Here is a 22,401-nt window from a genome sequence, read left to right on the forward strand (position 1 = left end):
CTCCAAAGAATAAGAGCCAGGAGCTGAATAGGTTTAGGATGTACTTGGTGGGACCAGGATAGGAGGCCCCCTGGTGCGGGGGAGTTGTTCAGGAGGATGGGGGCAGGGATGCACAGCCCCAATGGAGGGAGGGGGAGGGGCAGGTGCAGCCTGGAAACCCGGTGAGAGGCAGACCTTGGAGAAAAAAGAGGGAGGCCCATGAAGGAGGCCCCCTACCCCAAGCACTTACTTGCAGGGATGCCCACCCATTACCGACCTCCTCCGGCCAGGCCGGATGGGAAGTGACTAATGGCCACGTAAGGGCCTCAAAATTGCCGTGAGCGCAGGTGGGCCACTTGAGGCATGGCTTCCTGCTCACTAAATCACAGCCAGGTAGGTTAGGGGAAAGGAGATAGGGGTGGTCGGAAAGGCGATCACAGAATTTTATTGCCCTGCTCCCCTCCCCACCTGCAAACCTCTCCATGGCGCACTACAAACATTTTCCCAACATTTGGGTGCCTATCCATGTTCATGTTTCCTTGTCGTCTTCTCAAAGAGGCCTTCACCTGAGTCCCAGGCAACATAAGACATCTCCAGCCTCACCTTCTGGGGAATTCACTCACCAGCCGACCTGACCCTCTACCCGGGCTGCAGGCCATTCCGGCTCGGTGATTCAACACATTCAGATCCTGACTCGAACTGTCCGGCTGGGACAGTATCTGAGCTGGTGGCTATATGAGTTTGGTAGTGTGACGGTGCTTTTTCTTGGAGCTCTCCTCCTCCTTTCTTCCACTTGAAGCTGGGTAGTTAGCATTTCTTAAGCATCTGGAAGCACAAAGGATAAGGGAAGGAAGGTGGAGAGAAACAGAGGAGGTCCATGGTTACTCCATTAATCATCCCTATTTCATGGCACCTTTCTGGATGTAGGTGAGAAGAGAGTGGGAAGAGTGCAGAAACCTCCCATCATCCAGAGTTGCCCCAATAGTGCCGAGTGTCTGCTTCTACTGCACCAGTGCCCATGATTCTGAGGACAATCTGCTCGAGTGAGCTGGGGAAGTGGATTTGTGTCACCAGCCAATTCACTGCCTTTCCCACCTTTAATGGGTGACCTTCTCCAGTAATAGAAACATTGAAGCAGAACATAGGAGCAGGAGGAGGCCATTCGGTGCTCCCAGCCTGCTCAACTGTTCATTATGATCATAGCTGATGATCCTCCATAGTAACCTGTTCCCGCTTTCTCCCCGTATCTTTTGATCCCTTTAGTCCCAAGTGCTATATCCAACTTCTTCCTAAAAACATCCTGGGCTGGATTCTCCGATTTTGAGGCTAAGTGCCAACGCCAGCGTGGGAACTGTGGCATTATACGACGCCAAAATCGACGTCGACCCCTCACCGATCCCAGACTGGTGAGGGGCTAGCAACCATGCCGGGTAAAACTCCCAGCTCCTATGGCAAAGACAGCTGGAGAATACCCGGGTCCTGGCCCGCATGCGCATGGCGACCCGACCTGCCAAATGCTGCCCTCCTGGCAACCCCCTGGTCACCCGCTAGCCACCCTCCACCAGTTTCTCCAGCCCTCACGGGAACCCCCTCCGGCTAGCAGCACGGCTCCCGGCCAGCTGTGGCGGTGCTGGACACAGTCCGCAGCCACCATGCCGCGATCCCACCAGCTGAAACCACACGACCCACGCACGCTCGGGAGCTCAAGCCATTGGGGGCAGAGCATCGAGGGAGGGCCTTCCGATGATGCATCAACGCCGTTCCAATGGTTTGTGGCACGCAATGCAATGATGCCATTTCGGAGGGGGCAGAGAATAGAAAACCGGCGTCAAGCCAGCGCCGCACCCAATTTGGCCATCGGAAGGGATTCTCCAACCAATCACCGAATGCAATATCGTCATCGGGCAACGGAGAATCCCGCCAAAAATGTTTTGTCCTCAACTGCTTTCTGTGGTAGTGAACTCCACAGGTTCACCACTTTTTGGGTGAAGAAATTTCTCCTCATCCCATTCTTAAATGGTTCACCTTATGTCCTTCGACTAATTAAATGACCAGAATGTTAGTGGGTAGGATTCTCTAACCTCCCCGTAGTGTGTTTCTCGGCGGTGGAAGGCAGCCCGCTGTTGGCCGGTGGCTGGATCTTCTGGTCCCACTGCTGTCAACGGGATATCCCATTGAATCCGCTTGGGGCCACTGGAAAACCCATTGCGGGCGGCTTACCTTCTGCAGGGCTGGAAGATCAGCAAATTTGTGAACAGCCGGAAGATCTCAATCAATGTCTGTGTGTTTGGGCGTTGCACCTGCCATAGCTGAATAGCGGGAGGAATGTAGAGTAAGTGAGATGTGTGACTGATGTTGGCAGTATTGGTAGGTGAATGTGGGTGAGCTGGAGTACCAGTATGTTGAGGAAGAGTCCTCAGTCAGGGAGTGCTGTCAGGGGCGTGAGGGGGGGGTGGGGTGGTGGCTCTTTGAAAGGTCTGGTGTTTAGACATATTCATTCACCCTGACCAATAGAGTGGGCAAAGTCTGTGTCTTCCAATCAAAGTGGACACACATAACACATCATGATCCCATGCCAAATAAAATCAAGGCAAATGAATTTTGTGCCAACAGACTTTTGATAATTCCTACCTCCATCACAGATGGTAGTTCAATATAGCTTCTATCCAATGTAGCTCCTTTTTCCAGTGGCACTGCCATCAGTATTCAGACTTGTTGTGATAAGGGGTAAATGGTAGCTACTCAGATTAACCCAAGTCATACTGTCATGTGAGTGTCCCTTTAAGGAAGGTTTAGTCTCTTATCATGGGACTTGTAGTACATTGGGCTGTGGCAGTCAGGTGAGAGGGTTTTATTTTAGGTTTCAGTTTCAGTTTGACTGCTTTGGACTGCAGAAGGAGAAAGAAGTGTTTGCCCTGTTTCTCTCTGTTTTCATTTTAAAAGCTGTTCCAGTAAAAAGCCCATTGGTTGCGGCTAACTGCCTTGGTAACTTTAAAAATATAGTTGCTTTCCGGAAGGGGTTTGAATCTGCTGATTGGAACTGGATCAGAATTTCAGGAAAAGGACCAGTTCCATTCAAGTGAGAATACAGTGAGCTGGGCCACGCCCTTGAAAAAGGGGTTTTGTTTTAATTGGATTTTGTTTTTGAATTGGAACAGCTAAGGGGATTCATTAAGTGTTATATACATAGATTACTGTAGCTGTGTGGTGTCTTTATGTTTGTAATTGATAAAAATTCTTGTTGTGTTTATATATATAAGTTAACTACATTCTTAGAATAAAACTTGTTTTGATTAAAGTGTCTAGGAAGTCTGATTAATCACACCAGCAAATGAAGGCTTTTGTGCTCATCCTAAAGGTTGTAGTCAGGTGAACTTCGTAATGCACTTTGGAGTTTCTACGCCCTGGCCCATAACAAAATCCAACAACAAGAGACCAATGGCTACAGAAATCCGAGCAGGGCTAAATGTTATGTTCCCACCTGCCCGAGCGAACCAGACACAAATTTACGCTTGAGTGGGCAGGGCCTCAGGTGGGAAACCCACCCTTTCACCTACTAAGGCCTTTAAGTAGCTACTTAATGGTCATGTGAGGGCCTTGTCCCACTCAGCCTTAATTTCGAGGCCAGCAGGTGCATGTACAGGGAGGGTGGGAAAGCGGCATTTAAACTGTTCCCATCTCGGGCGAGAAGAAGGGGGCCAGCCCACAGTGTTGGGGTACCGTCCTCTCCAGGACCCGGAGCTCCGGGACACACCCCCCCTCAGCGTAACCCCCCAATGCCACAAGCGCCCCTCCTGACCCCTGATCGACCGAAAGCTCTCACAGGCGGGAATTCCTTCCAAGGACGGACAGAAGTCTCACCCACTGCCAATCAATGCTCCCGTGAGCATTAAATGGCAGTGGGAGTTCAGGAGTCGGTGACTGCATGGCAGACATTGATTCATCGCTCGCCATTCTTAAAATCCTACCCTTTGTGTTTATACCCATGTAGACTATACTTTCTTTCAAAAATACTTTCTTTTTGGGTATATGGGGCGTCATTCTCCGACCCCCCGCCGGGTCGGAGAATGGCCGTTGGCCACCGTGAATCCCGCCCCCGCCCCCGCCGAAGTCTCCGAAGGGAGAAAAGTCGGCGGGGCGTTAATGGCGCCGCTGCCGCGGAGAATGTCACGGGTCTGCGCAAGGCAGCCGATTTTCGGCCTGCCGATATTCTCCCTCCCGGATGGGCCGAAGTCCCGTTGACGTGATGACCGTTCACGTCGACGTGAATCAAACCTCCTTTTCATCGGCGTGACCCGGTGCTCCAGGCTCACGCCGACCAGCGAGGAGGTGAGTGACGGCCTGGGGGGTTGGCTCTGGGCAGGAAATGGCGTGGCCGCAGACTGATTGCGTGAGGAGAGGTGTGTCTCGGCTTGTGTGTGTGTGTGTGCGGCGGGGGGGGGGGGGTGGTTAGAGTAGGCTGGGCTCCGGGGGAGTGCCGGGAGGGGGTCCGTGCCGGGGTGGAGGTTGGGGGTTGGGGGTCCGTGCCGGGGTGGAGGTTGGGGGTTGGGGGGGGGGTCCATGCTGGGGTGGAGGTTGGGGAGGGGGTCCATGCCAGGGTGGAGGTTGGGGGTTGGGGGGGGTCCGTGCTGGGGTGGAGGTTGGGGAGGGGGTCCGTGCCGGGGTGGAGGTTGGGGGTTGGGGGGGGTCCGTGCTGGGGTGGAGGTTGGGGAGGGGGTCTGTGCCGGGGTGGAGGTTGGGGAGGGGGTCCGTGCAGGGGTGGATGTTAGGAGTTGGGGGAGGATCCGTGCTGGGGTGGAGGTTGGGGAGGGGGTCCGTGCCGGGGTGGAGGTTGGGGGTTGGGGGGGTCCGTGCTGGGGTGGAGGTTGGGGAGGGGGTCCGTGCCGAGGAGGGTGATGGGAGAGCAAATGAGTTGGTCCACCTGGCCAGGTGCCAGCCTTCAACAGTTGGACCCATGCGGTCCATGCCACCTGGCTGGGGGGAGGAGGGGATATGGGCAATGATGACATGTCGTCGTTCCCCTCCCCCCCCACCAGGCCGTCATGCTTTCAGATCATCCAGCGATGTTGGCCGCCGTGGTGGCAGCCGCTCATGTCTATGTTGCCCTGTATGAGGAGGAGGAGGAGGAGGAGGAGCGTGCCAGAGAGGCGGCGCAGGCTGCCGCAGAGGGGCAGGCGGCAGCCGCCCAGGCTGGAGGGACACCTGACCGACAGGACGAGGAGGGGGAGGAGGACGTCGCGGCCCCACGGCAACGGAGGCACCCGAGGGCGCCCCGTGTGTACCGGCCCCGGCAGTCATACCAGGACCTCACGGACCGGGAATGCAGGAGGAGACTCCGGATGAGCCGGGAAACCGTGGCACACATCTGCCACCTGCTGGCACACCTGTCACCGCGTGGCACTGGCGGGGGACACCCTCTCCCCGTGTCCGTCAAGGTTACGGTGGCCCTGAACTTTTATGCAACGGGGTCATTCCAGGCACCGAGTGGGGACCTGTCCGGCATATCGCAGACATCGGTGCATCGGTGCATCCGGGCAGTGACAGATGCCCTTTATGCCATGGCGCACCACTACATCCGCTTCCCCGTGGACCGGGCCAGCCAAGATGCCCGGGCCGTGGGCTTCTCTGCCGTTGCCGGGTTCCCCATGGTCCAGGGCGCGATCGATGGGATGCACGTCGCCGTGCGGCCACCTGCAGGTAACAGGGCCGTATTCACGAATAGGAAGGGGACCTATTCGATGAACGTACAGGTGGTCTGCGACCACCGCATGATGATCCTGCACGTCTGCGCCCGTCACCCAGGCAGTGTACACGACTCATTCGTGTTGTCGCGGTCATCCATCCCCGGCATGTACGAGGGACGCCATCCCCGGCTGAGGGGCTGGTTGCTGGGCGACAGGGGCTACCCATTGCGATCGTGGCTGATGACGCCTATACGGAGGCCACGCAATGAGGCGGAGAACCGCTACAATGATGCCCATGTAGCGACAAGGGGAGTGATCGAGAGGTGCTTTGGCGTGCTGAAGATGCGTTTCAGGTGCCTGGACCTCTCTGGGGGCGCCCTCCAGTATCGGTCAGATAGGGTCGGCCGCATCATTGTGGTGTGCTGCGTCCTGCACAACATAGCCCAGCAGAGGGGCGATGTGCCGCAGGCAGAGGAGGGCGGAGTGGAGGAGCAGCAGGAAGAGGCACTGTCCTCCCAGATGAGGGGGATGGGGGCAATGGTCAGGGCAGACGGGGTAGACACAGGCGGGTGGCTGTCCACCGTTACCGGCTGGCCCAGCGGGCACGGGACAGACTGATAGCCGCCCGCTTCACTGACTAGATGGGCGTGGGAATCGGGTAGTATGGCCACAGACCGCACACCATGGCAACAGCCGACCACCCACACCCCCCACCCATCCACCCACCCAGCACCCTCACCCCCCTCCCCAACCCCACACACCCCACCCGCATGCACACCACCCCCCCCCCCCAATTGCCGATCCACCGGCGGCACAACGGGCCGGGCTCACCCAGTTGCGGGTGGACGCGTGTCTATCGCAGGCCATGGAGGATGATGACAACCCGCCCTGCGATGAGCTCCTGGCTCTACATCGTTGGACTATGTCTGACCCATGGCCACAGTACCACCATCCACCCGGACCATCCCTGCATGCGGCTGTGACACTGCAGCGCACGGTCCCGTCCTCTGCCCGGGGGATGTTGATGGCGGCCCAGGGAGAAGGGGGCAGACTCACCTGGGGCTGAGGTAAGACCACCCGTCACACACACACTTGCGCTCAACGTACATGACACGCCCGCACACTTTGGACAGAGCACAAAGGCAGCTTCGGTAGGTGTAACATTGACTTTAATAACCAAAGGAGTTCATGCACGTGCCCTAGCCCCTAAAACTCATCTGTGCCCTGCACCCGTGCCAACTTACTCAGTGTCTAATTGTTTGGCCTTACGGGCCCTTTGACTACGTCTACGTGGTTCCCCAGACGGTACAGCAGAACTGGAGGTGGACTCCTGTGATTCCTGCCCTCTGACACTGGATCCCTTTGGCGGCCGTTTCCTGGGGCGTCCTGGCCTAGATGGGCCAGGCTGCGGCCCGGGCGACTGGGATGGCGAGCTGCCAGCCTGTCCTGCCCGTTGCCCACCCGATGCACCTGGGACGGAAGGGGGGGAGTCCGAGGTGTCGCAGTGTACCGGGACCTCCCCTACAGAGGGAGCCGGGACGGACCACACCACCTCCTCCTCCCTCGGGGTGCCCGATGGCCCCCAGGCCTCTACATGGGTGGGGGATGCGAACGGACTGGCCATCCGACGCGCCCCCGACATCTGGCGCTGCCAGTCCTGGAGGCCCGTGCTGGTATCGACAGGGGTCTGCAGGTTTGCAGCCATGGAGCCCAGGGGGTTGTCAAACCCTGTCTGTGACAGTGCGACGCCGGCTCGCACATGGCCACTGGCGCCGATGCCCTCAGCGATGGCCTGCTGAGACTGGGCCATGGCCTGCTGAGACTGGGCCATGGCCTGCAGAGACTGGGCCATGGCCTGCTGAGACTGGGCTATGGCGTTGAGCGCCTCTGCCATCTGGCGCTGGCACTGGCTCATGGCCTCCTGTGAGAGGGCAGCCATTTCCTGGGCCACAGACGCTGCCTGCACGGAAGGCCCCAGGCCTCGCAAACCGTTCCCCATGTCTGACACCGTCGCACCCATTGCCTCCACCGCGGACGCCACCCGTGCGGTGTCAGCCTGGGTGGCACACATGACCGGGACCACTCCCAGCTCCTGGACGCGGGTGGACTCCTCCACCTGCGACCGCAGCCGCCGCAAGCCACCCGTCACCCTATTCGCTCGTCTCCGTGTCGGTGGTTGCATCGGATCTATGTGTGGGTGTGGTAACTGCAGGAACCCGGGATCCATCTGGGCGGCAGATGTTCGCTTGGCCTGGGCTGCCCTCCGACCGCCCGGTCCCTCTGCTGCTCCTACCTCCACCTGCTGTACCGGGACGGCTGTGTTGTGCGCACCAGTGAGTGTACCAGACGCCTCATCACTAAAGTGCCCAACCGTGGTGAGTGTTTCTGCGATGGTGGAGGGTGTTGGTGACAGCAGTGGCGTTGTGTCGTGCTCTTCGTCCCACTCTGACTCCATGGCACTTTGGGGTGGGGGTTCGTCTCCACCCATCCACTCTGAGTCACTGTCCGGTATTTCGTCTCCCCGGGTAGGGGTGTCCAGGGTAGTGCTGTCCCGGGTAGTGCTGTCCCGGGTAGTGCTGTCCCGGGTAGGGGTGTCCTGGGTAGTGCTGTCCCGGGTAGTGCTGTCCCGGGTAGTGCTGTCCCGGGTAGGGGTGTCCTGGGTAGTGCTGTCCCGGGTAGTGGTGTCCCGGGTAGGGGTGTCCTGGATAGTGGTGTCCTGGGTAGTGGTGTCCTGGCTCGGATGTGACGGGGGCCTGTGGCTGCCCCCCTCATCGCTGGGTGGTCGCTCCCGCACGTGACGGGGGTGTCGTCTCCCTGTTGCTCCAGGTCTCTCCGTCTCCCGTGGTGTGCGAGGGGCATCCTGCGGGCGTCGCATGCTGGAGGGTCCGGGTCTCTCCGTCTCCCGTGGTCTCCGAGGGGCATCCTGCGGGCATCGCATGCTGGAGGGTCCGGGTCTCTCCGTCTCCCGTGGTCTCCGAGGGGCATCCTGCGGGCGTCGCATGCTGGAGGGTCCGGGTCTCTCCGTCTCCCGTGGTCTCCGAGGGGCATCCTGCGGGCGTCGCATGCTGGAGTGTCCGGGTCTCTCCGTCTCCCGTGGTCTCCGAGGAGCATCCTGCGGGCGTCGCATGCTGGAGGGTCCGGGTCTCTCCGTCTCCCCTGGTCTCCGAGGGGCATCCTGCGGGCATCGCATGCTGGAGGGTCCGGGTCTCTCCGTCTCCCGTGGTCTCCGAGGGGCATCCTGCGGGCGTCGCATGCTGGAGTGTCCGGGTCTCTCCGTCTCCCGTGGTCTCCGAGGGGCATCCTGCGGGCGTTGCATGCTGGAGGGTCCGGGTCTCTCCGTCTCCCGTGGTCTCCGAGGGGCATCCTGCGGGCGTCGCATGCTGGAGGGTCCGGGTCTCTCCGTCTCCCGTGGTCTCCGAGGGGCATCCTGCGGGCGTCGCATGCTGGAGGGTGCGGGTCTCTCCATCTCCTGTGGTTTCCGAGGGGCATCCTGCGGGCGTCGCATGCTGGAGGGTGCGGGTCTCTCCGTCTCCTGTAGTCTCCGAGGGGCATCCTGCGGGCGGTGTGCATCTGCGGGGATGGGTGCCTGGACGTTTGGTCCTGCGATACACAATGAAGCATGCATGGTTAGACATCAGGCAGTGATCAGGTGATACGGGGGAGGGGGTATAGGGGAGGGGGGATATGGGGATGGGCTGTTGGTGGCTCACTTGCTCGTGGGCCCCCGACCTCTGCATCAGCAACCTCCCGGTCCTCAGGTCCGCCAGCCAGTTCCAGGGCCCTTTCCTCGTGTACGGTCAGTGGCCTCTCATCAGCGGGCCCTTCTCCAGTCCTCACATGCTCCCTATTGTTGTGTGCGCGCTTCTCCTGTGGGGGGGGGGGGGTGGTGGCAGGGGTAAAAGGCAACAGTGTTAGGCAGGTATATGAATGCACGCCATCGGTTGTGCGTGCATTGCAGAGGTTAAGGTTAGGGCTGGATTCACTTGGGGATATGGGGGATATGGGGGAGGGGGGATATGGGGGATATGGGGGAGGGGGGATATGGGGAGGGGGGATATGGGGGATATGGGGGAGGGGGGATATGGGGAGGGGGGATATGGGGGATATGGGGGATATGGGGGAGGGGGGATATGGGGGAGGGGGGATATGGGGGTTATGGGGGAGGGGGGATATGGGGGAGGGGGATATGGGGGAGGGGGGATAAGGGGGATATGGGGGATATGGGGAAGGGGGTTCTGGGGGATATGGGGAGGGGGGATATGGGGGAGGGGGGATATGGGGGATATGGGGGAGGGGGGATATGGGGGAGGGGGGATATGGGGAGGGGGGATATGGGGGATATGGGGGAGGGGGGATATGGGGGATATGGGGAGGGGGATATGGGGGATATGGGGGAGGGGGATATGGGGGATATGGGGGAGGGGGGATATGGGGAATATGGGGGAGGGGGGCTATGGGGGATATGGGAGATATGGGGAGGGGGGATATGGGGGATATGGGGGAGGGGGGATATGGGGGATATGGGGGAGGGGGGATATGGGGAGGGGGGTATGGGGGATATGGGGGAGGGGGGATATGGGGGATATGGGGGAGGGGGGATATGGGGGAGGGGGGATATGGGGGAGGGGGGATATGGGGGATATGGGGGAGGGGGGATATGGGGATATGGGGGAGGGGATATGGGGATATGGGGGATATGGGGAGGGGGGATATGGGGGAGGGGGGATATGGGGGAGGGGGGATATGGGGGATATGGGGAGGTGGGATATGGGGGAGGGGGGATATGGGGGATATGGGGGAGGGGGGATATGGGGGATATGGGGGAGGGGGGATATGGGGGAGGGGGGATATGGGGGATATGGGGGATATGGGGGATATGGGGGAGGGGGATATGGGGGATATGGGGGAGGGGGATATGGGGGAGGGGGGATATGGGGGATATGGGGAGGTGGGATATGGGGAGGGGGGATATGGGGGATATGGGGGATATGGGGGAGGGGGGATATGGGGGATATGGGGGAGGGGGGATATGGGGGAGGGGGGATATGGGGGAGGGGGATATGGGGGATATGAGGGAGGGGGGATATGGGGGATATGGGAGATATGGGGGAGGGGGGATATGGGGAGGGGGGATATGGGGGAGGGGGGATATGGGGGATATGGGGAGGTGGGATATGGGGGAGGGGGGATATGGGGGATATGGGGGATATGGGGGAGGGGGATATGGGGGATATGGGGGAGGGGGGATATGAGGGAGGGGGGATATGGGGGATATGGGGGAGGGGGGATATGGGGGAGGGGGGATATGGGGGAGGCTCACCCTGCCTGCTCTGACGAGGTCGTTCACCTTCTTGTGGCACTGGGTGCCTGTCCGTGGTGTCAGGGCCACAGCGGTGACGGCCTCTGCCACTTCCCTCCACAGACGCCGGCTGTGGCGTGGGGCAACTCTGCGGCCGTGCCCGGGATACAGGGCGTCCCTCCTCTGCTCCACCGCGTCCAGGAGCGCCTCCACATCGCGTGACTCGAACCTCGGGGCTGAGCGACGGCCAGCCATCCAGTCGGGTGTTGCGGTCGGGTGATCTGGTCGGGTGGGGGGGAGCTGCGCGGCCTTATGAGCCGTCACGCCGTGCAGCGCGTATGACGCTGCACGGCGTGAACCACTGCGCAAGCGCGGATCCCGTTACGTCGCTGCTAGCCCATTTCGGGCCGGAGACTATCGTCCCATTTTTATGACGTGACGCAAGTGGGATTTGCGCCGTTTTGTGTGCCGATCGGCGGACTTTCCGCCGATAACGGAGAATTTCGCCCATGGTGTGTGTAAATTTACCCGCGCCACCTGATACCAGGACCACTAACCTTCCAAACGTTTTCTTCTCTGACTCACCCCCAACTTGCTGCATAGTTAACTCCACCAAATTTCCATAAGCTTCAGTGGTTGAATTGGTCTGTTAACAGGCATAGGCCAGTTGTAAGAGATGGCAGAGTTTCTTTTGAAATGCAATAAGTGAAATACTGGCTGAGGTCAAGAGCTGACATGTCCACACGGCACCTCTTTCCAAGGCTTTCCTCCAGGGTGGGGGAACGGCAGAATGGATGAAGAAATTTGACTCCAAAGGTCTAAAAAACAAATACTGCTCTACTTTTGAGGCTGTGAAGTAAATTGTTACACTCAGTTTACAGAAATAGGTATTGTGTAACAATCCATTACTCCTTAGGCTCCAGACATAACACGTTTTCACCTCTAAACATAATTCAACATTATTCTACTTCAGTACTTGTCTAGTGGAAATAATAATTCTTTACTGTTGTAGCCAAAAGTTTGCATAAGTGTGCTGTTTTATCTTGTCCCCTTTTCTGAGGCACACAGCTTCAAAGCAAACCACAGATTTAAGAGCAAGCTTCATCCATTAACATGGTTCCATGAATTCCTTCACTTGTTCCATTAACAGCAAGGCTTAGCATGTTAATATGGCCGAGCTTGCACCAGCACAACACCAGCTTGTCACAAATTGGAACTCCTTGCATCTGAGTACGCTTATCTGAGCGTTTCATTGGTTAAAGGAAATACTTGTTATTTTTAGCACACCATGATAATAGGATGATGAAATGGTCAGTCTCCCAGCAGCTGGTTGGCTTTAAAAGCTTCAGGACAGACAAGTGGCGGATGAAAGACCTCATTGAAAAATATCATCAAAATGCTAACCCAATAATTCTTGATATCCTAGAAAGTTTGGAGTTTCGCTAACATTGACGAATGTGGCTAAACGCTATTGTCGTTTTTATTTTATTGATCTGAGAGTGTGAACCAAAGGCAGTAGGATATGGGACCTGGAACAGTCAGTCATCAGTAAGCTTGCTCAGTGGAAGGGAACCCAGGATAAAAAGATACAATTCTGTAAAAGAATTGAACATGGAACAGTACCTCAAGTTTTTTTAAAAAGGAGCCAGGCCCAAAGTGAGCGAAACATAAACACTGAGAAGGGCAGGAAACTGGGACAGAGAGGAACAGGACCAGACAAGTAAACTAAAGCTAGAAAATGTTCAAAAGGTTTATAAAGTACAATTAATCAGCATTAAGGTCTAGTGATTTGTGTTTTTGTTTTGAAGAATGAATGTGTCTCAAGCTGCCAAACCCTTTAGTTCGTTTTAACCTTTGTAGATTGCATTACTCAAAAGCTTTGTCAAAATTGTTAGAGAAATGAGAGTGTGGCAGCATGCCCCTTTCAGGGGGCGTGTTCTTGGAGAGTCATGTGACGCCGTAGGGCCAATCATGCCAGAGCGCACGAATCCCGAGGCTGAGTGCGTGTTCTACCATTAGTTAAGAGTTTGGAGTCATGGAATACGATAGCCTTTATCTCACTCTCTATAAATGTTATGCAATGCTAGTTCATCCTACCTGTTGAGTCCAACAATGTGAATTATGAATTTGCATTGCAAGCCTTCCTCAAAATCACTGGAGGGTCTGTGATCAGGAAACTGATGTTGCAATCACAATTTTTCAACAATTGTGTATATGCAAAATACTGTAATGCCCCCCACAATAGAATGCAATTCATGCAACCAGGTAGTAATGGCAGCACAGGAAGTTAGGGACCGTGCCGTCCATTACAATTCTGCCAAAAAGTACATCTGCAGATGTATTGAGATTCAAAGTCATTTCAAAATAAAGTGTGAATCAGGAATGGAGTCTATGCGCTGTTAATGGGATATCATGGCAGGTCACACGTCCTGGCAATTTATGTTGCAAAATGAGCTGCCTGTGTCAGCCGTGAGAAAATGAGGAGAAGAAAGAAAATTCAGAGGCCAAACTGAGACATCTGGTTTAATGTACTCTTAATATCTGATAGATAAGAAATCTGCAGACATCTTTGCATCCTGCCCGTCATCAATCGTGTAAAGTGTGAGGTGCCTAAATGCCCAAGCATATGAAGAAAATCAACAAAAAAAGACAGCTTGGGAACTGTGTTTCATTGCACAGAGAGCTTGTAAAATCTGTCCTGTATAATGACCCTAGATGCAACAAAGTGAAATACTTCAAAACATTACCTTCCAATTCCCTAATGTATCTTAACCTATTCCCAAAAACCACAAGCCCAGTCTCATCCTCATCCTGTTTACAATACCGGTGTGTGTAGAGTCTGAAAATAGGAACCCATACGGCAAGACTTGGCAGCAATCAAAGCTATTTACTTTGGCAAAGCTCAAGTTTAGAGAGGATATGATTGCGATTTCTTTTAAGGAAGGGCTCAGATTCTATCCAATTCGATAGGTTGCTTTATTAGTTAGGGATGATAGAGCTGTAGGTCATGTAGATTAAATCTGTTGGGAATAAGTTAGGTGAGACGCCAGAAAATGTTTTTTATTTCTTGCAAAGAGCCACTGGCCTCTGGAAGCTATGTCTGAGACATCTGGGCCCTGATATTTACTCGGGGCCTTTCAGAGAGCTGGGGGAGCAGAAGGATTTCCGGACAGGAAACCCGGAAGTAAGGTTTCCTGACATTCTACAGGATTTAACTGCAGGATGTCTTTTAGATCTTTTCGAGTAGCTTTCCTGTGGGACAGCCAGCCCAGTTGACATATTGGTTGCCTGCTAGGTAGAAGAGCAGTCAAGGATGCCAGGTAAATGATGGGGGGAGTCAGAGATTGGGGTGAGGGTATAATGGTTATTAGAGGATCATATCAGGGGGAGGATGTTGGTCACAGGAAGGTACAGAGTTACCATATTGGGCTTGAAGGAAATGTGTTTGCTGCTCCCAGCCCATAAGCAGTGCTATAAATGCACTTACCTTATGGCTATTCCTGTCTCCTTTTACTTTTTGGGGTTCCTGAGCCCCAGGAAATGCAGCAAATATCAGGTAAAAATGAAAAGCCCGTTAAATGGAGGCACGCATCTCCCTTAAAAGATTTCAGTTAAATACCTTCCTCCTGAGAGCTGATTGGTCTCCCAATGAGTCCTCAACATTGACTCTAGACCCCATGAGATCTCATGGCATCACATCAAACAGGGGCAAGGAAACCTCCTGCTGGTTACCACCTACTGTCCCCACAACCACCCTGACCCGTATTCCCCCGTACACCTCCATGTTGAACAGGACTTGGAGGAAGCACTGAGGGTGGTAAGGGCACAGAATGTAGTCTGGATAGGGGAACTCAATATCCATCACTAAGAGTGGCTTGATAGCACCACTACCTACCTAACTGGCTGAGTTCTAAAGGACATAACTGTTAGACTGGGTCTGCGGCAGGTGGTGAGGGAACGAAAAAGAGGGGAAGACATATTTGATCTCGTCCTCAAATCTACCTGACGAAGGTGCATCTGCCCATGACCGTATCCATAGTAGCGCCCATCACACAATCCTTGTATAGACCCATCTTCATATTGAGGATACCTTCCATTGCGTTGTGTGGCACTATCACCATGCTGGCTGGGGTAGATTTCAAACATATCTAGCAACTCAAAGTTGTGGACTATCAGCAGCAGCAACAGCAGCATTTTATAAAACCACAGCCTGTAACCTCATGGTCCAGCATATCCGCCACTCTGCCATTGCCTCCAAGCCAGGGGACCAACCCTGGTTCAATGAAGAGTGCAGGAAAGCATACCAGGAACAGCATCAGGCATACCGAAAAATGAGGTGTCAACCTGGTGAAGCTACAACACAGGACTACTTGCATTCCAAACAGCGGGAACATCCTCTTATAGATAAAGCGAATTGATCCCACAACCAACAGATCAGACCAAAGATCTGCAGTCCTTTTTTTAAAAAAACATTTTATTAAAGCATTTATAATTTTATGATAATAACAGTAAACATACAAATATAAACATAGTGCAAAGACCGCCTCCCTTCCTCACAAGTCCCACCTCCTCTAAACAATAATCTAACCCTCCATCCCCCCACCCCCCACCTCTGCTGACAGTTAGTTTTCTCCAAAGAAGTCAACAAATGGCTGCCACCTCCGGACGAACCCTAGCGTTGACCCTCTTAGGGCGAACGTTATTTTCTCCAGTCTGAGAAACCAAGCCATGTCACTAAGCCAGATGTCTGAATTCGGGAGCTTCGAGTCACTCCACACTAACAATATCCGTCTCCGGGCTACCAAAGAGGAAAAGGCCAAGACGTCAGCCTCTCTCACCCCCTGGACTCCCGGATCTTCCGACACTCCGGAAATCGCCACCTTTGGACTCGGCGCCATCCTTGTTTTTAACACCGTGGACGTGACATCTGTAAAATCTTGCCAAAATCCCCAAAAGCTTCGCACATGCCCAAAACATATGGACATGGTTTACTGGCCCACCCGCACATCTCGTACACCTGTCCTCTATCCAAAAAAGGTTGCTCATCCGGACCACCGTCATGTGTGCCCGGTGGACAACCTTAAACTGAATCAGGCTGAGCCTGGCACATGTATTGACTCTGCTTAACGCATCCACCCAAAGACCTGCCTCTATCACCCCCCCTAGCTCATCCACCCACTTACGCTTTAGTTCCTCAGTCTGCGTTTCCTCCGACTCCATGGGCGAGATTCTCCACTCCCGCGCCGAAGAGGCTGCGCCGTCGTGAACGCCGTCGAGGTTCACGACGGTGCGAAACGGCCCCGGTCCCGACCGATTCAGGCCCTGACAATGGGCCAGGATCGGGGCCGCGTCATCTACACGCGCCAGGCCTCGTCGCCCGCGTAAAAGCGGCGCCGCATAGATGACGCGGCCGGCGCCGCATAATGGGCGTCATCTGCGCATGCGCAGGTTGTCGTCCTCTCTAAATCCGCCCCGCAAGAAGATGGCGGACGGATCTTGCGGGGCCGCGGAAGGAAGGAGGCCCTCCTTCAGAGAGGACGGCCCGACGATCGGTGGGCACCGATCGCGGGCCACCCCACATCTGAGGTACCCCCTGGTGTAGGATCCCCCCTCGCCCCCCCCGCAGGCCGCCCCCCCCCCCCCCCCAGCGTTCACGCACCGCTCACGACTGCAGCGACCAGGTGTGGACGGCGCCGGGGGGAGCCCGTCGTTTTGGCCTGGCCGCTCGGCCCATCCGGGCCTCAAAATAGCGGGGGTGCCGGAGAATCGCCTATTCCGTGTCTCCGGCGATTCTCCGGCCTGCGGCTTGCGAAACCCGACCGGGCCGTTCCCGCCGCTTGGGAGAATCGCAGGAGGGCGTCGGACCGGCATCCCGGGGAATTTTGGCGGCCCTGGCGATTCTCCCAACCGGCGTGGGAGTGGAGAATCGCGCCCCATGATTTCTTTATAAATATCCAAAACCTTCCCCTCTCCCACCCCCCCGTTCTAAAGATCTGCAGTCCTGCCACATCCAGTTGCGGATAGTGGTGGACAATTAAACGTCTCACTGGAAAAGGAGGCTCCACAAATATCTAAATCCTCAATGGTTAGGAGGCCCAGTACACCAGTGCAAGAAACAAGGCTGAAGTATTTCCAGCCAGCTTCAGTCAGAAGTGCCGAGTAGATGTGCATCTCGGCCTCCTCCAGAAGTTTCCAGCACCACAGACGCCAGTCTTCATCTAATTCGATTCACTCCAAGCGATTTCAAGAAAAGGGTGAAGGCACTGGATACTGCAAAGGTTATGAGCCCTGACAATATTCCAGCAATAGTACTGAAGGCCTGTTCTCCCGAAATGGCCAGGCCCTTCGCCAAACTGTTCCAGTACAACTACAACACAGGTATCTACCCAGCAATGTGGAAAATTGCCCAAGTATGCTCTGTACACAAAATGCTGAATAAATCCAACCTAGACACTTGCCAATCTACTCTCAATCATCAGCAAAGTGATGAAAAGGCTCATCGACGGTGCTATCAACGGTGCTTTCTCAGCAGCCTACTCACTGATACTCAGTTTGGATTCCGCCCGGGCCACTCAGCTCCTAACCTCATTAAAGGCTTGGTTAAAAATTGGTCAATAGAGCTAAACTCAAGAGTTAAGGTGTGAATGGCTCCCTTAACATCAAGGCAGTATTTGAATGAGTATGACATCAAGGAACCCTATCAAAACTGGAGTCAATGGGACTCAGGGGAAAGCTCTCCACTGGCTGGAGTCATACCTGGCACAAAATAAGTTGTGGTTCTTGGAGGTCAATCACCTCAGTGCCAAGCCATCACTGCAGGAGTTCCTCAGGGTAGTGTCCTAGGTCCAACCATCTTCAGCTGTTTCATCAATGACCTTCCTTCCAACATAAGGTCAGAAGTGGGGATGTTTGCTGATGACTGCACCAATACACAATTCCTCAGATATTGAAGCAGTCTGTGTCCATATACAGCAATGATGTGGAGATGCCGGCGTTGGACTGGGGTGAGCACAGTAAGAAGTCTTACAACACCAGGTTAAAGTCCAACAGGTTTATTTGGAATCATGAGCTTTTGGAGCCTAGCTCCTTCATTGGGTGAGTCACAACATTTTGAATACAAAACACCAATAAAAAGGAATCATCATTAATTTATACATTCCAACCCCCCCCCCGCTCGAAAGTTCGATGCATAGGTTTCCAGTTTCTTGAGTGTTGTTGGAGCTGCACTCATCCAGGCAAGTGGGGAGTATTCCATTACATTCCTGGCTTGTGCGCTGTAGATGGTGGACAGGCTTTGGGAAGTCAGGAGGTGAGTTATGCGCCACAGGATTCCTTGCCTCTGACCTGTTCTTATAGCCACACTAATTATATGGCTACTCCAGTTGAGGTTTTGGTCAATGGTAACCCCCAGGATGTTGATTGTGGGGGTATCAGTGATGCTGATATTATGTTGGAAGGAAGGTCATTCATGAAGCAGCTGAAGATGGTTGGGTCTACCCTGAGGACACTACCCTGAGGAACTCCTGCAATTATGTCATGGGATTGAGGTGGCTGGTTTCCAATAATCTTCCAGGGCAGCACAGTGCAGTGGTTAGCACTGCTGCCTCATGCTGCCTAGGACCCGGGTTTGATCCCGGCCCCGGGTCACTGTTCATGTGGAGTTTGCACATTCTCCCTGTGTCTGCGTGGGTCTCACCCCCACAACCCAAAGATGTACAGGGTAGGTTTTCGGGATCCTTAAGGGGGAGGGGGAGCAGCCCCAAGTCGTGGTCCACATAGGTACCAACGACATAGGTAGGAAAAGGGATAGGGATGGAAGGCAGGAATTCAGGGGGATAGGGTGGAAACTTAGATCTAGGACAAACAGAGTTATTATCTCTGGGTTGTTACCCGTGCCACGTGATAGTGAGATGAGGAATAGGGAAAGAGAGGAGTTGAACGCGTGGCTACAGGGATGGTGCAGGAGGGAGGGTTTCAGATTTCTAGAAAACTGGGGTTCATTCTGGGGTCGGTGGGACCTCTACAAATGGGATGGTCTACACCTGGACCAGAGGGGTACCAATATCCTGGGGGGGGGGAAATTTGCTAATGCTCTTCGGGAGGGTTTAAACTAGTTCAGCAGGGGCTTGGGAACCTGAATTGTAGTTCCAGTATACAGGAGGTTGAGAGTAGTGAGGTCATGAGTAAGGTTTTAAAGTTGCAGGAGTGTACCGGCAGGGAGGAAGGTGGTTTAAAGTGTGTCTTCTTCAATGCCAGGAGCATCCGGAATAAGGTGGGTGAATTTGCGGCATGGGTTGGTATCTGGGACTTCGATGTTGTGGCCATTTCGGAGACATGGATAGAGCAGGAACAGGAATGGTTGTTGCAGGTGCCGGGGTTTAGATATTTCAGTAAGCTCAGGGAAGGTGGTAAAAGAGGGGGAGGGGTGGCATTGTTAGTCAAGGACAGTATTACGGTGGCAGAAAGGACGTTTGATGAGGACTCGTCTACTGAGGTAGTATGGGCTGAGGTTAGAAACAGGAAAGGAGAGGTCACCCTGTTAGGGGTTTTCTACAGGCCTCCAAAAAGTTCCAGGGATGTAGAGGAAAGGATTGCAAAGATGATTCTCGATAGGAGCGAAAGCAACAGGATAGTTGTTATGGTGGACTTTAACTTTCCAAATATTGACTGGAAACGCTATAGTTCGAGTACTTTAGATGGGTCCGTTTTTGTCCAATGTGTGCAGGAGGGCTTCCTGACACAATATGTAGATAGGCCAACGAGAGGCGAGACCGTATTGGATTTGGTACTGGGTAATGAACCAGGACAAGTGTTAGATTTGGAGGTAGGTGAGCACTTTAGTGACCACAATTCGATTACGTCTACTTTAGTGATGGAAAGGGATAGGTATATACGCAAGGGCAAGAGTTTTATCTGGGGGAAAGGCAATTATGATGCGATAAGGCAAGACTTAGGGTGCATCGGATGGAGAGGAAAACTGCAGGGGATGGGCACAATGGAAATGTGGAGCTTGTTCAAGAAACAGCTACTGTGTGTCCTTGATAAGTATGTGCCAGTCAGGCAGGGAGGAAGTGGTCGAGCAAGGGAACCGTGGTTTACTAAGGCAGTCAAAACACTTGTCAAGAGGAAGAAGGAGGCTTATGTAAAGATGAGACATGAAGGTTCAGTAAGGGTGCTCGAGAGTTACAAGTTAGCTAGGAAGGTCCTAAAGAGAGAGCTAAGAAGAGCCAGGAGGGGACATGAGAAGTCTTTGGCAGGTAGGATCAAGGATAACCCTAAAGCTTTCTATAGATATGTCAGGAATAAAAGAATGACTAGGAAAAGAGTAGGGCCAGTCAAGCTCCGTAGTGGGAAGTTGTGCTTGGAGTCCGAGGAGATAGGAGAGGTGCTAAATGAATATTTTTCGTCAGTATTCACACAGGAAAAAGACAATGTTGTCGAGGAGAACCCTGAGATTCAGGCTACTAGACTAGAAGGGCTTGAGGTTCATAAGGAGGAGGTGCTAACAATTCTGGAAAGGGTGAAAATAGATAAGTCCCCTGGGCCGGATGGGATTTATCCGAGGATTCTCTGGGAAGCGAGGGAGGAGATTGCTGAGCCTTTGGCTTTGATCTTTAAGTCATCTTTGTCAACAGGAATAGTGCCAGAAGACTGGAGGATAGCAAATGTTGTCCCCTTGTTCAAGAAGGGGAGTAGAGACAACCCCGGTAACTATAGACCAGTGAGCCTTACTTCTGTTGTGGGCAAAATCTTGGAAAGGTTGATAAGAGATAGGGTGTATAATCATCGGGAAAGGAATAATTTGATTAGACATAGTCAACACGGTTTTGTGAAGGGTAGGTCGTGCCTCACAAACCTTATTGAGTTCTTTGAGAAGGTGACCAAACAGGTGGATGAGGGTAAAGCAGTTGATGTGGTGTATATGGATTTCAGTAAAGCGTTTGATAAGGTTCCCCACGGTAGGCTACTGCAGAAAATACGGAAGCTTGGGATTCAGGGAGATTTAGCAGTTTGGATCAGAAATTGGCTAGCTGGATGAAGACAAAGGATGGTGGTTGATGGGAAATGTTCAGACTGGAGTCCAGTTACTAGTGGTGTACCACAAGGATCTGTTTTGGGGACACTGCTGTTTGTCATTTTTATAAATGACCTGGAGGAGGGCGTAGAAGGATGGGTGAGTAAATTTGCAGGTGACACTAAAGTCGGTGGAGTTGTGGACAGTGCGGAAGGATGTTACAAGTTACAGAGGGACATAGATAAGCTGCAGCGCTGGGCTGAGAGGTGGCAAATGGAGTTTAATGCAGAAAAGTATGAGGTGATTCATTTTGAAAGGAATAATAGGAAGCCAGAGTACTGGGCTAATGGTAAGATTCTTGGCAGTGTGGATGAGCAGAGAGATCTCGGTGTCCATGTACATAGATCCCTGAAAGTTGCCACTCAGGTTGAGAGGGTTGTTAAGAAGGCGTACGGTGTTAGCTTTCATTGGTAGAGGGATTGAGTTTCGGAGCCATGAGGTCATGTTGCAGTTGTACAAAACTCTGGTGCGGCCGCATTTGGAGTATTGCGTGCAATTCTGGTCACCGCATTATAGGAAGGAAATGGAAGCATTGGAAAGGGTGCAGAGGAGATTTACCAGAATGTTGCCTGGTATGGAGGGAAGATCTTATGTGCAAAGGCTGAGGGACTTGAGGCTGTTTTCGTTAGAGCGAAGAAGGTTAAGAGGTGACTTAATTGAGGCATACAAGATGATCAGAGGATTGGATAGGGTGGACAGTGAGAGCCGTTTTCCTCGGATGGTAATGTCTAGCACGAGGGGACATAGCTTTAAATTGAGGGGAGATAGAAATAAGACAGACGTCCGAGGTAGGTTCTTTACTCAGAGAGTAGTAAGGGTGTGGAATGCCCTGCCTGCAACAGTAGTGGACTCGCCAACACTATGGGTATTCAAATGGTCATTGGATAGACATATGGACGATAAAGGAATAGTGTAGATGGGCTTTAGAGTGGTTTCACAGGTCGGCGCAACATCGAGGGCTGAAGGGCCTGTACTGCGCTGTAATGTTCTATGTTCTATGTTCTCGGTGGATTGCCCCTTAATTGGAAAAAAATAGTAATTGGGAACCCTAAATTTTTTTTTTTTTAAACCACAACCGTCTTCCTTTATACCGGGTATGACTCCAACCAGAGGAGATTTTTCCCCCTGATTCCCGTTAACTCCAGTTTTGCGAGGGTTCCTTGATGCCACACTTGATCAAAAGCTGCCTTTACGTCAAGGGCAGTCACTCTTACTTCACCTCTGGATGCTTGAGCCAAGGCTGTAATGTGGTCAGGAGCTGAGTTAGCCTGGCGGAACCCAAACTGAGTGTCAGTGAGCAGGAAGTGCTGCCTGAAAGCACTGTCGATGACCCCTTCCATCACTTTACTAATGAATGAGAATAG

Source organism: Scyliorhinus torazame, chromosome 2 (genome assembly GCF_047496885.1).
Source record: "Scyliorhinus torazame isolate Kashiwa2021f chromosome 2, sScyTor2.1, whole genome shotgun sequence".
Lineage (NCBI taxonomy): Eukaryota > Metazoa > Chordata > Chondrichthyes > Carcharhiniformes > Scyliorhinidae > Scyliorhinus > Scyliorhinus torazame.